This window comes from Lissotriton vulgaris, chromosome 6 (genome assembly GCF_964263255.1).
Source record: "Lissotriton vulgaris chromosome 6, aLisVul1.2, whole genome shotgun sequence".
Taxonomy (NCBI): Eukaryota; Metazoa; Chordata; class Amphibia; order Caudata; family Salamandridae; genus Lissotriton; species Lissotriton vulgaris.
In genome coordinates, this window is record NC_141694.1 from 1,031,834,113 (window position 1) to 1,031,849,707 (window position 15,595).

Here is a 15,595-nt window from a genome sequence, read left to right on the forward strand (position 1 = left end):
TGGTCCTTAGGATTAGAGTCAATATGATGTCCCAGGCAATTACAGGAATGAGAAGATTACTTCACTTACTTGGATGTTTTTGGGCAGCGGTCTTGGCCCTGCTCCTGCCTCTTCCTGCCGATGAGGGCCATAGAGGGCCCGCCCTTTGCCCGGGCTTCGCCCCGGGTGTCCCGCTCGCGTCCTGCGACGCGGGTCTCCTCCTCCCTTTATGCCGGTGTCTGCGCTCTGCTGGCGCGTTCCGCGTCACTTCCACGCGCCGTCGCGAGGCCTGCCGGGAGTTGTAGTCCTCCCGGAGCGGCGGCGCGGTTACCAATGCCCGGTTTTGACTCTGGGCGGTGGCGGCTTGGGCGTCAGGTCTGACGAGTTCTTTTTGTGGCCTGAAATGACTCTCGGCGGTGGCGGCAGGTAAGTATGTCTCCCCCCGCTCTGCCGGTCTCCTCCTCCCTTTATGCCGGTGTCTGCGCTCTGCTGGCGCGTTCCGCGTCACTTCCACGTGCCGCCGCGAGGCCTGCCGGGAGTTGTAGTCCTCCCGAAGCGGCGGCGCGGTTACCAATGCCCGGTTTTGACTCTGGGCGGTGGCGGCTTGGGCGTCAGGTCTGACGAGTTCTTTTTGTGGCCTGAAATGACTCTCAGCGGTGGCGGCAGGTAAGTATGTCTCCCCCCGCTCTGCCGGTCTCCTCCTCCCTTTATGCCGGTGTCTGCGCTCTGCTGGCGCGTTCCGCGTCACTTCCACGCGCCGCCGCGAGGCCTGCCGGGAGTTGTAGTCCTCCCGGAGCGGCGGCGCGGTTACCAATGCCCGGTTTTGACTCTGGGCGGTGGCGGCTTGGGCGTCAGGTCTGACGAGTTCTTTTTGTGGCCTGAAATGACTCTCGGCGGTGGCGGCAGGTAAGTATGTCTCCCCCCGCTCTGCCGGTCTCCTCCTCTCTTTATGCCGGTGTCTGCGCTCTGCTGGCACGTTCCGCGTCACTTCCACGCGCCGCCGCGAGGCCTGCCGGGAGTTGTAGTCCTCCCGGAGCGGCGGCGCGGTTACCAATGCCCGGTTTTGACTCTGGGCGGTGGCGGCTTGGGCGTCAGGTCTGACGAGTTCTTTTTGTGGCCTGAAATGACTCTCGGCGGTGGCGGCAGGTAAGTATGTCTCTGTAAGATTTACACAACAAAAGAACATATGTGCTAGATCGGCTGCTTCCTCAGCACACCTAGGACATTTACTATCATCCCTCTTACCCCACCCAAATAGCTTAGCTGGGGTGAAATATAAGTTGTATATTGTTGAATTGGTTCTCTCTTCCCAATTGGAAAATACATGTATATAATGTAATTAGGTAACTCCAAAGTTATTCTGTGGGAGAGATAGGCCTTTCAGTAGTGAAAAACGAATTTAAGAGTTTTTCACTACCGGGACATCTAGAACCTAAAAGTACATGTCCTACTTTTTAAGTATATTTCACCCTTCCCTCTGGGCTGTCCAGGGTCTACCTTGGGGTGACTTACACAAATTAAAAAGGAAGATTTGGGCTTGGCTTTTGCCAGGTCAAAATGGAAGTTTAAAACTGCACACCTAGGCTCTGCAGTGACAGGCCTGGGGCATATTTAAAGGGCTACTTAAGTGGGTGGCACAATTAGTACTGCAGATCCACTATCAGCATTTAATTTGCAGGTCATGGGCACATGTAGTATTACTTTCCTAGGGAGTTACAAGTAAATTACATATGCCATTTTGATATGAATCAATTCAACATGTTTTAAGGAGAAAGTGCAAGCACTTAAGCACTGGTTAGCAGTAGTAAGGTCTGCAGAGTCCTACGGATGACAAAAACAAATTCAGAAAATAGGAAGGAGCAGGGGATGAACCTGTCGAAAGGGTCAAGTACTATAGAGATGGCCAGAATGTACTCCACAACATTCATCCTGTCCTCCTTCTGTGTCCACACCCTTACACAAATTAAGGCAATCACATCATTCATTGACAAAATGCACAAAATCAGATTGTTAAACAAAGAGGGATTGAAAGAGAACACAATCTTAATGTGAGCTGTGATAACATTTTGACAAAGCTCAAAGGATCTGAGTTCTAAAACCTAAACTGGCTTCTGTGACAAAACCCTGTCAAATCATAAGTAGCTTCATTTCTACAGAAAAATCATCAAGTACACATGTAATATTACAAAACAGTAATATAGTAATAAAAAGACCATTTAATAAAAACAAGAACCATTTCTTCAAAAATAGAGGGGCATTCAAAACACATTGCTAGCCTATGGGGGCCCTTGATTAGGTGCTAGGAAAACTTTATAGCTGAGTCATGAAGTTGTTGTTCCGGATCAAAATTCTTAACTTATCTGGATGATGAAAATCTTAAAGGTATATTGTTGGAAGGGTACCTCTGTTGAATGGTCAAGCTACAGCCTCAAATGTCAGGTCAAAAGGATCATAATCGGAAATACACTAAAATGACTCCACTTATGTCATATATTTTTGAGCAGGCTTAGCACCTTGTTCTCCTGAAGTGAAATTATTGTAGGTCCTAAGTTTGTATAGAGTATGATAGCTTCACTGAAAAGGTTAATGTCAATTTTCAATTGGTTCTTTGGATTCCTCTGCAGCAGCACCAGTGTTGTAACAAGATAAATGTAAGTGGATATGGATAAAAAAGTACCTAGATAACACAGCTTCAATTAATGTTAGCGTGCTCAAGCACAGACTAAAAAAAGAAAAATTATGTCATATTTGTAAAAAATCTTGAATGCCATGCTCACCCACTTACACTGCTTTTGAGATAACAACATTTTTTTATTTTATTTTAACAATTTATAAAGCGCGCAAAGACCGGTAAGTGTCTCAGCGCTATGTAATGGAAGGATAAGCAGACAGTTGGAGAAAGCCTATTGCTTGAAGAGCCACGTTTTAATTTGGTTTCTGAATGATAGCAGTGTGGGATTGGCCTTAATCTACAGTGGGAGAGAGTTCCACAGTTTAGATGTAGCCACTATGAAGCTTCTGTCACCCCAGTTGACTTTCTTAGTTCTGGGGACAAACAGATGTTTGGCATTTGTTGAGCAAAGAGATCCATTGTGTGCATAAGCCACGAAAGCTTTCTTCAAGCATTCTGGTCCTGAATTGTGAATTGCCTTATAGGCAATGCAGATAACCTTAAACTTTGTTCTGCTTCTTACGAGAAGCCAGTGGAGCTGTTGCACCACATTGGAGATGGGTTTAAACTTCAGGGTACCTGTTAGCATCCTAGTGGCTACGTTCTGTACCAACTAAAGCCTACCCAGAACCCTTTCATGGGCATTGATTAACAGGCTATTGCAGTAGTCAACTTTGGACATGACAAGAGCACAGAATAAAGTTCTCCCGGTGCTAACTGGGATGAAAGGTAACAATTTCTTGATCATCTTTAGCATATAAAAGGACGAGAAAACCACTGCATTGGCATGATGTATGAAGGATAGTCTATCATCAAAAATGACACCCAAGTTTCTAGATTTCTTGATGGGGATAGGTGGTAATCTCAGCTCAGGTGGCCACCAGATTGGAAACCATCCTGGGGCAAGGTTTTGGAAGACCATTACCTCTGTCTTGTCAGAGTTCAATTTAAGACAGTGATTAGACATTCAGGTGCTAACGGCCAACATACTATCATGAAAGTTAGCCGAGACTGCGTCTCCATCCTTATGTACAGCAAGCACCAGTTGCGTATCGTCCGCATATGATGTGAGACCCATATTGAAAGATTTGATTGCTCATGCTAAGTCCGTCATGTATATGTTGAACAGAGTTGGACTTAGCGACGACCCTTGCGAAACACCACATGGGAGTGAAAAAACTGGTGAATTGTAACCACCCAGATTAACTGACTCGGTACTATTAGATAAAAAAGAGGACAGAAGGGCTTTAGCCTTATGCCCGACGCCAATGGCAGAGACGTGATTGATCAACGTAGCATGATCAACTGTGTTAAATGCTGCCGATAAATCCAGCAGCATCAGTACTAACTGCAGCACCTCCTCTATCAAGCACAATCCTAATGTCATCTGACACTTTAATGAGTACGGTTTCAGTGCTATGGCCTTTCCTAAAGCCAAACTGCGTGTCATTTAAACGCTTGTTTTCTTCAATGAATTTCGCCAGCTGAGTATGCATGACCTTTTCAATAAGTTTAGCTGGAAAAGAGAGACACGCAATTGGCTATATGTTGAACAGAGTTGGACTTAGCGATGACCCTTGCGGAACACCACATGGGAGTTAAAAAAACTGGTGAATTGAAGCCACCCAGATTAACTGACTCGGTACTATTAGATAGAAAAGAGGACAGAAGGGCTTTAGCCTTATGCCCGACGCCAATGGCTGAGACTGGATTGATCAACGTAGCGTGATCAACTGTGTTAAATGCTGCCAATAAATCCAGCAGCATCAGTACTAACTGCAGCACCTCCTCTATCAAGCATAATCCTAATGTCATCTGACGCTTTCCTGAGTACGGTTTCAGTGCTATGGCCTTTCCTAAAGCCAAACTGCGTGTCATCTAAACGCTTATTTTCTTCAATGAATTGCGCCAGACGAGTATGCATGACCTTTTCAATAAGTTTAGCTGGAAAAGGGAGACACGCAATTGGCTGATAAGTTTTGATCTCTCCTGGATCAAGATTGTTTTTTTTAAATAATGGCCTTTTTCCATAGTGTGGGATAGGTGCCTGAACAGAACATAGAATTATAAATACTCGCTAGGTTGGAACCTATTCGGTCCGGGATCAAATTCAGGGCTGAAGGGGGGGGCATGGATCAAACGGGGAGCCTGATTTGACAGTGTTAGCCAGATTTAAGATCTGTTCCACTGAAACTGGCCTAAATTCCATTTGGACTTGAGATTAGAGATCAAAGTTGTTTGTGTCTCTTGGTGTAATATTGCCCGTTTATTTCCTCATCCTGTAAAAAAGATATAAAATACAGTAGTATGTGTCTGAAAAACCTCTTTGCAAGCAGTCTTAATGCAATGCTACTCACAAGTCAGTGACAATGCTTCAAAGGTGGTAATACCCTTTTGTGCTCAATCATTGCATACAGGAAAGGATTTTAGGTCTCGCCTACAGACAGCCACTTGTGGATCATACCAAAAACCAACATTTGACTTTATTGTCCCTCATTTGTTTGTTTCTTATTCACTGGATTGCTAGGCTCTTCTTGTGCTTGTCCCTGGTTTGGAGCATATCCTCTTTACTATTCTTCTAATTGCCTGACTTGCATCCTTCCAGTGCTGACATTTAGGAAGCCATTTTTCCTTTTGTTTGAGGACAAAATCATCAGACAACACATGCTTTCATGTGCTCTCATTCTTTCATGTGTTGCTTCACCTCATATATCTGCCCCTGTGAAACCTGCTTCCTCAACCCACACTTGCTCTTTCCATTATGTCCTGCTTCAACTAATATAGCCACCCCCCACAAAACACACCCAATGTTGTTTATTCCTCCCTATCTCAGATTTTAATTTCACATTTCTACTTCCTCCAGCCCACTCCCTGTTGCTTCCCTGTGACCCACACCTGCTCCCCAGTTTATCCCATCAGCTCTCATGGTCCGTTACACAAAATATTTCCATTGTTTGGATGGCCAGGTAGCAGCCATTTGTTGCCAGTCTGCACTGCTTTTGCACAAATAAAATTATTACTTCTTAAAATTTACCAATGCGAGTGACCTCTGACATCTTGGATTGGTAACTAAAAAATAAACATAGCAGCTTCATCATTCTGTAGGTGCCCCATTTGTGTACCTGCATGTTAACCTGGTCTCATTGTGCCTTTTTTCTCTTGTTTTCCAATGCTGCACTGCAATGACAATAATCATTGGCCACATCTTTAGGTCAAAAGCCAAGGAAAAGTACCATTGTCAAATACGAAAAGCTATTTTTTATATTAAATAAATCACCCTTAAAGTGTCCAATTAGCCCACAGGGCTGATAATTTAAAAAAATAATCATTTGGCTTACTACATATTGGAGGTACCACACCCTCCCAGGGAATGAATACCTAAAAGCTGATTGTTCTGGGTAGTAAGACTGAATAATCCATGAACAGGCATAGGTATGATTACAATTCTTACTTTATATCTTTGATTGGTAAAATCCTACTATAAATTTCCACTTAGTTTAAAAATGAATTAAATGGTGAAAATAGATTTTGGATAACTCTAATGGCAAAGTAACTTTTAAAAAGTGTACTTTGTCCTGTCACAGAAAACTGATTCAGAACTAGTTTGTCACTCAGACCCACTCTAGAAGCGTAACATAAATTTCTAGCTGGAAGTTAACAACACTGCTTTTAGAGGCCAAAGGTATGGTCTGCGCGCTCAGGAAGTCAGGATAGTGTTAGCAGTTGACCAAAAGAGATTAGTCATCTGGGAGGAAGACTGAAAGAGTTGGTAGAGCAAACTTCATACTTAAAGTTCAAACTTCATCTTTAAATTTCACATTTATTTTTTTGACCTGGGGAGGCCAAATAGGACTGCAGAATCTGCTCCCATTCAGTCACAGGGCTATCCTAGACCTTTTGGTAGCAACAGCAGAACATTGGAAAAACTGTTTTTGACGATGACTGAGGGGTAGACACCTCATCTAAATGAGAAATGACTAAGGTGAATGAGAGCTCCTCCAGAGATAAGAAAGGGTCTGCAATCTTCAAGTTAAGGCTTCCAGGAATTTCTGCAGTAATCCAAAGAGAAAGCGCTAAAAAGAAGGTGAAGATAATGTGAGAGAGCAGACAGGATAGGATGTAAGAAATTCTCCAATCATTGGCTAGCATACAGGATAAGATCGGTACCTCACCACCATCTTCTCAGAACATTCCTTTGCCTAGGAAGAACACCTCTAAAGGAATATAACTCTGCTGGAAGAAAAGGGCTCAAAAGAATCTTGACTCCCTAAGACTAGACTTGATCTCCAAGGGTCAAGTGACTGACCTCATGTTTGCCTGCTTCTGGGATGCAAAACACAGAATAATTCTTGACTTCAAGAGCCCTCAGCTGACCACAGAGTACTGGATATTACAGAAGCCCTAGCAGGAGATTAAGCTGGGTCCAAGACGTCTGCCCAGAGGACCTGTGGGCTTTGGGAATGACCAGAAAGAACTTTCACAACAAAAAGAGACAGAAAGTAAATTTGTACACCTTCAGAGAACTAGGCAATGTTCTGAAACTTGCCCAGAGAGGGTGCACTCTAAGCTTAGCTAAAACCAGGTTGATCCCCTTCTAGGCAGCCTTACTGTAATGTGATTCATTGGGACATGGTGGCCAAGGTATTCAGGCTCGTGGAGCCCTGTACAGCTATACCCTCCAGTGCTACTGCACTAGTAAGTAAAAAAAAAAGTATAAATCAGAAGTTAAAACCTTAGACTGGAGTCAGGCAGCATATCTATTACAGTGGCAAATAATCATGGCAGCTATGAACCCCAGCTTTGTTCTGCTGGGAGTGTTTGTCACCAAAACTGATAGCCTTAACAGGAGTTTGAATACAAACTATCTGACTTTAAGGGATGCTCTCCAGCTCCTGTTCCACTGGAAGAGTTTGACCTTCAAAAAGTAGACCAAAGGTAAAAACTTTGGCTGGGGGAACCTATTTTGTGTATCCAACTTCTATTTATCACGGTCAGCCTAGTTCCTTCCAACCAATTACTGAGGGCCTGATTCAAAATTGAAAATGTACACTTTAGTGTAAGTTTATGATTTTTTGCAATTCACAAAGGAATATCACAACCAGCATCTCTACAAGTGCAAAATCTCTGCACTCATGGCAGAGACTCCACACACATAAAAATACTACTCATAAAATTCCTTTGTGAGTTGCAAACTTACAACAAAGTGTAAGATTACCTTTTTTCAATTAGACCCTGAGACATTATATTGATGCTATGCTTTTTTTCGTATGTCTTTTTTACAAATGAAGTCATTGAGGGACATAGTTATCAAGGGTTGCATCGCTTTCACACCATGCAACAGGGTGCAAAAGCGACGCAACCCTTGAGATTCAATTTTTCAAGCCACGAAGGGCCACCATGCAAGGCCCTGAGTGGCTTGATAAATCCAGAGTAATGAAACGCTGTTAGATTTGGGCGTCTCTAGTTGGCATAGGGTCGATACGTGTGCCAAATAGGGATATTTGTGTCTAGTCAGGGTAAGGGGGTACACTCCTAAAATAACCCCTGCTCACCCCCTCGGTAGCTTGGCATGAGCAGACAGGCTAATCTCAGAGGCAGTGTGTAAAGCATTTGTGAACATATACAGTAATCAAGTGACAACATTACAGATGGAAACCACGCAGGTTTTATTTAAAAAATAAGTATTCTTTGTATAGACTTATCACAAGACCACAAATGACAAAAATCCACAATACTGTACTTCTTCAGCCCGGCTTGCTTGAATCCAATGGCAAAGTGAGCAAGGGACTCACGTCTGAGTATACCCTGCCACACTTATGGCGGCCAAAAGCGTTACAAAAGGGGTTGTTGATGAACGGAGCTTCTGAATCAATCAGGCACTCACACCCAGTCAAGAGATCTGGGTTTAATCCATCACCGTTCTTTAGCCCACTCTGCCACCCCAGTACAGACATGGCTATATGCAATCAGTCTGTACTTGAAAATGCGTAACGCAATGCAGTGAAAGTGTTACAGGGAAGGTGATGCGTCGGTTCCTTACAGGCAAGAACGGTGATGCGTCGGTTCCCTACGGCTGCGTAGGGGACGGTGATGCGTTTGTTCTTCTCTGCGAGGGGAGGTGATGCGTCGGTTTCTTACTGCGCTTCTGTGGCGATGCGGCCCGCAACGCCTTCACGCGATGAAGGTCCGGGGCAAAGAAACAAAGATAGTGTCTTCTTCTTGGTGCTTCAGAAAAGGGGGTGGTGATGGACAGAGTATCTGAATTAAGCAGAACACTCGTACCCAGTCAACAGATCTGGGCTTGATCCATCACCGTTTTTTAGCTCACTGCACCATCCCAGCTCAGAACCTGGCTACATGCAAATTAGTCTGTCCCTGGCCCAGTGCATCATGGTAACAGGGCAGGGATGACCAACCGGTGATGAATCAAGCCCTGATATTTGGACTGGGTAAGATTGGTCTGCTTAATTCAGACACTCTGTTCATCACCACCCCCTTTTCTGAATCATTTTTGTCCACCATAAGCGTGGAAGGGTATACTCAGATGTGAGTCCCTAGCTCATTGCACCATCAGGATTCAAGCAAGCCGGGCCGAAGACGGCTGAAATGCCAGAAACCGGTCCCCGGTAGCTTGTTTCCTTTCCAGTATAAGAATTGGCTTGGTAGTTTGGTCTGCCCTGTTCCCATGATGCACTGGGCCAGGGTCAGACTAATTTGCATATAGCCAAGTTCTGAGCTGGGATGGTGCAGTGAGCTAAAAAACGGTGACGGATCAAGCCCTGATCTTTGGAATGGGTAAGAGTGGTCTGCTTAATTCAGACACTCTGTTCATCACCACCCCCTTTTCTGAATCATTCTTCTTGGTGCGACACAATGCAGACCGCGACAGGCCCTGCGATGCGATTCCCGGTGATGCAGCGGCATCTGCTGTGATGTCGATCCTCTTCTCTGATGTTGCGTGGTGCTTTGACAATGATGCGAACCGCAACAGGCCCTGCGACACGCTTCCCAGTGATGCGGCGGCATCTGCTGCGACGTCAATCCTCTTCTACGGCGATGCGAGTCATTTCAGTGGCCCTGCGATGACTCAATGGTTCTTCTGGGCCGCGACAGGCCCTGCAACATGCTTCCCAGTGATGCACGGCGTCTGCTGGGACGTTGATCCTCTTCTCCGGCGATGAGACGCGCTTTCATGTTGTGAAGGGGCAGCAGCAGTTCGGCGTCACGCTTCTTTCTTGTGAGTCACGCTTCCAGCTCCTTGCGACACACAGTTTCTCAGAAAGACCAACACAACTGCAGACACTTCCAAAGAAGTCCAATACAACCCCCTTCCAGCCGAAACACAGGGAAGACCAGTCACTACCCTGATGGGCTTCTCTGCTTTGGGCGATAGAGCATGGACCCTTGCCCGCAGCAGCAGGGGCATATTCCATTTCTATGCCAATCTGAACCCATTTCGATTCCTCTGTCCATACACTCAGGGCCCACAATGTTAACCCATGGGGAACCCTTCTTCTCACCTGTGGACACCATCTGTGCAGCACCTAACCTTAGCTTGCTCACTGGTGTGTGCCAACAGACAGACAGAAAGCCACAGTGGCCACTGACATTAGTCAGTGATGAGACCCAGGCCTTATGCCTCTCAGGCTCTCAAACCTCAGTGGCATCAGAGAGCGGGGGCAGTAGCCCCAGGTGCTTGGCACCCTTTGTTCACTCTCCCTCCTGTCAGGTCAGGTATGACATCCTGACATTGACCCACAAGCCCCAGGCCTGTACCCGACGGCTGGACAAGAGACTGGGGTGGGCTCTCCCACACCCAGTTCTCCTCCTTGGGGCTCTGTACTCTCCCACCTCCTAGAGCGGTACCCCCTTCCAGAATTGTCAGGGTACCCGTGGCAGGTGTCCTGCACAATTTGCCCACCAGTTCAGGTGTTCTATCCTGCAACTGGGTTTCCAGGTCAGGGGGAACACTCTGAACCTGGCCCTCCAACCTAGAGTCTAAACCCTCCAGTTGAACTGGGGTCAGAGGCAAGGACTCCCTCCATCTGCACCCCCTTCCAGAGTGCTGTACCCTCCCACCTGGAGTGGTATACCTATAAGATCAACCGGTCAGGACACGGTTTACCATTGCCCCTCCCTCCAGGTCAGACAACACCTGAACCTGGCTCTCCCACCCAGGGTATGTACCCGGTGGTTGAACATTTGCCCGGTGCACCAGGACTTACTTGGGAGCACCCATGCGCCCCCTGAAAGTAACACATAACTCATGTGTTGTATGATAGTCTGATTGGCGCAGATCTCCCGACCCCTGTCCATCTGACAGCGCGTGAAGATCCCCCTGAACAGAAGTGGTGTCACCATTGTCACTCACTGGTGACTCAGCCCTTCTGGCTGGCCCCATACCCACTGGTACTTCCACTGGGGACTCTCCCCTTCTCACCCCTCAATCTGGACGTCTGAACCCTCCACTTAAGAGTGGCACTGCCAGACACTAGAACTGATGAAGGCCTGCTTACAGACACTCCCAGTTCACCAGATACTAGGGATTCCCCTCAACGGGTAGCTCATCAGAACAGCCTAGGCTCCCCACCTGGTGGTCCCTTAAAGAACCGTCCAGGCTCTGAGACTGGGTTTTGGGCACCTTGGGACACGCAGCCTCACACTCACTCCTTCTCCATTGAGACAGAACCTGAGTCCCTACAACCCTCCCACTACACTGGGACCTAGCTGGGCTACACTGAACCTCTTCCACCACTCTGGGTTGGAAGATACCTGAACCACTCCTCTTAGGATAACTTCCCCATGCCTCTCCGGACCCTCTGGCATCCACTAAAAGGTCTGCCTCCAATGTGAGCTCCCTGGGGGCAGAGAACTCACTCTCCAACAGGTGTTGGCTTATCTCTGGAAAACAGGGACTTACAATATGCTCTCCCACAATTGGGTCACACAGCCGCCTACAAGGGTTAAACAAAATATCTTTCACCTCATCATCCAGTACCTCGCACACGTACTCCACACCACTCTCCTGAGACTGGCAAGACAGTATCTGACTGTCTCTGTCACTCAACCCACACACTTCTGGGCAGTCTTCACACTCACACACTAGGACTTCAACCATGGGGTAACCCATCTCCCTGCACCTCTCATCTAGAGTCAGTAGAGTGTCCCTCCCACCACTATGACTATGAACCCCTGTGCCAGTTTCCCTATCCACCTGAGGGACACTGAGCACCACTGGCGCTAACTCACATCCTAGAACCCCCTGGTGTATATTAACCCTCTCTTTCAAGTCAGGCGCCACATCTATGAGTGTGTGTACTACTCCGTCAGCACTAGAAAACTCAATTTTGCTACCACCATCTGAGCTGGATTCCACCTCCAGCTCAGCAAAGCTCACTTCCTGAGCTACACACATTTCTTGTTGTTGGGCTGAGACACTCATGGCCTCAAGCCTCTCGAGCTCCAAATCAAGCTCCCTCATTCTCAACTCATGTTCCAACTGTATTTTCTTTTCCTCTAGGGCCAATCTCCTATTTTCCAACTCCAGTTGTCCACCCAATTTGAGCTTGACAATCTCCATTTCATGCATCCTGTTTTCCTTCCTGTCCGCCAGCTCCTCTGGAGACAGGCTTTTAGCAGAGTCAAGTCAAGTCAAGTCATAAAATTTGTATAGCGCACTACATACCCAGAGGGTTTCAAGGCGCTAAGGAGGGGAAGGAGGATTACTTGTCAAATATCCACGTTTTAAGTTGTTTTCTGAATGCTAGGTGGTTCTGGGTAAGGCGAAGGTAAGCGGGGAGTGAGTTCCATGTTTTAGCAGCCAGGTAAGAAAAGGATCTGCCTCCCATGGTGGTCTTGTTGATGCGAGGTACAGTGGCGAGGGCTTGGCTGGAAGAACGTAGTTGGCGGGAGGGGGTGTAGAAGGATATTCGTTAGTTGAGGCAATCTGGTCCGATGTTGTAGAGTGATTTGTGTGCGTGGGTAAGCAGTCGGAAAGTGATCCTCTTATTGACGGGTAGCCAGTGGAGGTCTTTAAGGTGAGCAGAGATGTGTTCGTTGCGTGGGATGTCTAATATGATCCTGGCTGAGGCGTTTTGGATTCGTTGGAGTTTCTTCTGGAGTTTTGCGGTAGTACCTGCGTAGAGGGTGTTTCCGTAGTCCAGTCGGCTCGTGACTAGAGCGTGGGTGACTGTTTTCCTTGTTTCGGCGGGGATCCAGCGGAATGTTTTTCTGAGCATGCGAAGAATATTGAAGCAGGAAGAGGATACGGCGCTGACTTGTCTGTTCATTGAGAGTGAAGAATCCAGGATGATGCCTAGGTTCCGTGCGTGGTCTGTCGGGATGGGTGCTTTTCCGAGGGCTTCCGGCCACCAGGAGTCGTCCCATGCAGAGGGGGAAGTACCTAAGATGAGGACTTCTGTTTTGTCTGAGTTCAGTTTCAGACGGCTTTGTTTCATCCATTCGGCAACTTCTTTCATTCCTTCGTGTAGGTTGGTTTTGGCGGTGTTGGGGTCATTGGTGAGAGAAAGGATCAGTTGAGTGTAGTCCGCGTAGGAGATGATGTTGAGGTTGTGTTGGCGTGCGATGGCCGCGAGGGGGCTCATGTATACGTTGAAGAGTGTGGGACTGAGTGAGGATCCTTGTGGTACGCCGCAGATGACTTCAGAGGCCTCGGACTTGAATGGTGGAAGGCGGACTCTCTGGGTTCTTCCGGTGAGGAACGAGGTGATCCATTCAAGTGCTTTTCCTTGGATACCGATGTTTTTGAGGCGTTGTAAAAGGGTGCTGTGGCAGACTGTGTCGAATGCTGCAGAGAGGTCAAGGAGGATGAGGGCGACTGTGTCTCCATTGTCCAGTAGAGTTCGAATGTCGTCTGTTGCTGCGATGAGGGCGGTCTCCGTGCTGTGTTTTGCTCGGAAGCCAGATTGTGAGGGGTCGAGGGATTTGTTGGCTTCGAGGAAGGCGGCGAGCTGGTTGTTGACAGCTTTCTCGATGACTTTGGCCGGGAATGGAAGAAGCGAGATGGGGCGGTAATTTTTGAGTTCGGTGGGGTCTGCTGTTGGTTTTTTCAGAAGGGCGGTGAGTTCAGCGTGTTTCCAGTCTTCTGGGAAGGTGGCGGAGTTGAAGGAACAGTTGATGACGTCTCGGAGGTGCGGTGCTATGACGGAGTCTGCTTTGTTGAAGATGTGGTGGGGACATGGGTCTGTGGGGGATCCTGAGTGGATGGAATTCATCAGGCGGATGGTGTCCTCAGTGGAGATTGGGTTCCAGTCGTTAAGGGTGTTCACGGGGGGAAGATGATCAGCAAAAGGTGGGGTGAGTTGGAATCCGGGTTGGTTGTCGAAGCTGTTGTGGATGTCTGCAATCTTGTTGTGGAAAAATGAGGCTAGGGAGTTGCAGAGGGTTTGAGAGGGGGTGATGTCGTTGGAGTTGGCTGAGGGATTGGAAAATTCCTTGACGATGTTGAAGAGTTCCTTGCTGTTGTGGGCGTTGTTGTCGAGTCGATCCTTGAATGCTGTTTTCTTGGCTTTTCGGATCAGTTGATGGTGTATGCGAGTGGCGTTTTTGAAGGCGTCCTTGGTGCTAGTGGTTGGGTCTTTTTTCCAGGCCTTTTCAAGGGAGCGGCAGAGTTTCTTGGACTTCTTGAGATCGTCGTTGAACCATGATGCCTTCTTGCTGCCAGGTTTGTTTTGACATTTTTTCAGTGGTGCTAGGGTGTCAGCGGTGTTGGATAACCATAGGGTGAGGTTGGCGGCGGCTTCGTTGGCGTTAGAAGAGAGGGCTGGGGAGTTTCGGAGGAGCGATGCGGAGATTTGGTCCGTGGTGATTTTGTTCCAGTTTCTTTGCAGGGTAGGTTGGAGGTGGATGTTGGGTTTTGGTTTGTTGTAGGTGAAGTGAACGCAGCTGTGGTCAGTCCAGAGGAGGTCCGTGGTGTGGCTGAAGGACACATGATTGCTGGATGTGAAGATGGGGTCGAGTGTGTGACCTGCGATGTGAGTGGGGGAAGTGACTAGTTGTTTAAGTCCGAGGTTGGCGAGGTTGTCCAAGAGGGTGGTGGTGTTGCGGTCGTTGATCTTTTCAAGGTGAAAGTTGAGGTCTCCCAGAAGGATGTAGTCTTTGGAGGGGAGCGCGTGTGGAGTGATGAAGTCCGTGATGTCTTCACTGAATTTTGTTCGGGGTCCTGGTGGTCTGTAGAGGAGAGTGCCTCTTAGTGTTGTTTTGGGGTCGATGTGGATCTGGAAGTGAAGGTGTTCGGAGTTGGCGAGGTTGGCGTCAGAGCTGGTTGAGATGCGGATTGATTTCTTGTGGACGATAGCGATTCCTCCTCCTGTGTGGCTGGTGCGGTCTTTGCGAGTGATCTTATAGTCTTCAGGGATGGCAATGGTGATGTCTGGGGCGGAGGAAGCGTTCATCCATGTTTCTGTTAGGAAGGCGATGTCTGGATAGGGACCCTTGTGCCTAGTCCTGGTAAGGGAGTACACTCCTAAAATAACCCCTACTCACCCCCTTGGTAGCTTGACAGGCTTATCTCAAAGGCAGTGTGTAAAGCATTTGTGAACACATACAGTAATCAAGTGACAACACTACAGATGGACACCACTCAGGTTTTATATAAAAAATAAGTATTCTTTATAAAGACTTATCACAAGATCACAAACAACACAAATCCACAATACTGTTCTTAAAATAGTAGAGTTAGCTTAGTTCTCTTTAGATCTTAAAATGCGACACTTTGAGTCAATGTTCCTGAAAACGCGTAACGCAATACAGCGAAAGTGTTGCAGGGACTGTGATGCATCGGTTCCTTACACGCAAGCACGGTGATGCGTTGGTTCCCTACTGCTGTGTAGGGAACTGTGATGCGTTGGTTCTTCTCTGCGAGGGGAGGTGATGCATCGGTTTCTTACTGTGCTTCCGTGTTGATGCAGCCTGCGACGCTGTGAT

At 47.4% G+C, this 15,595-nt stretch overlaps 1 protein-coding gene across 3 annotated transcripts in view; it reads left to right on the forward strand.

Moving 5' to 3' along the window:
* SMOC2 (SPARC related modular calcium binding 2) overlaps positions 1-15,595 on the forward strand; it is a 1,727,408-nt gene that overhangs the window by 1,050,480 nt on the left and 661,333 nt on the right. The window lies entirely within an intron of this gene.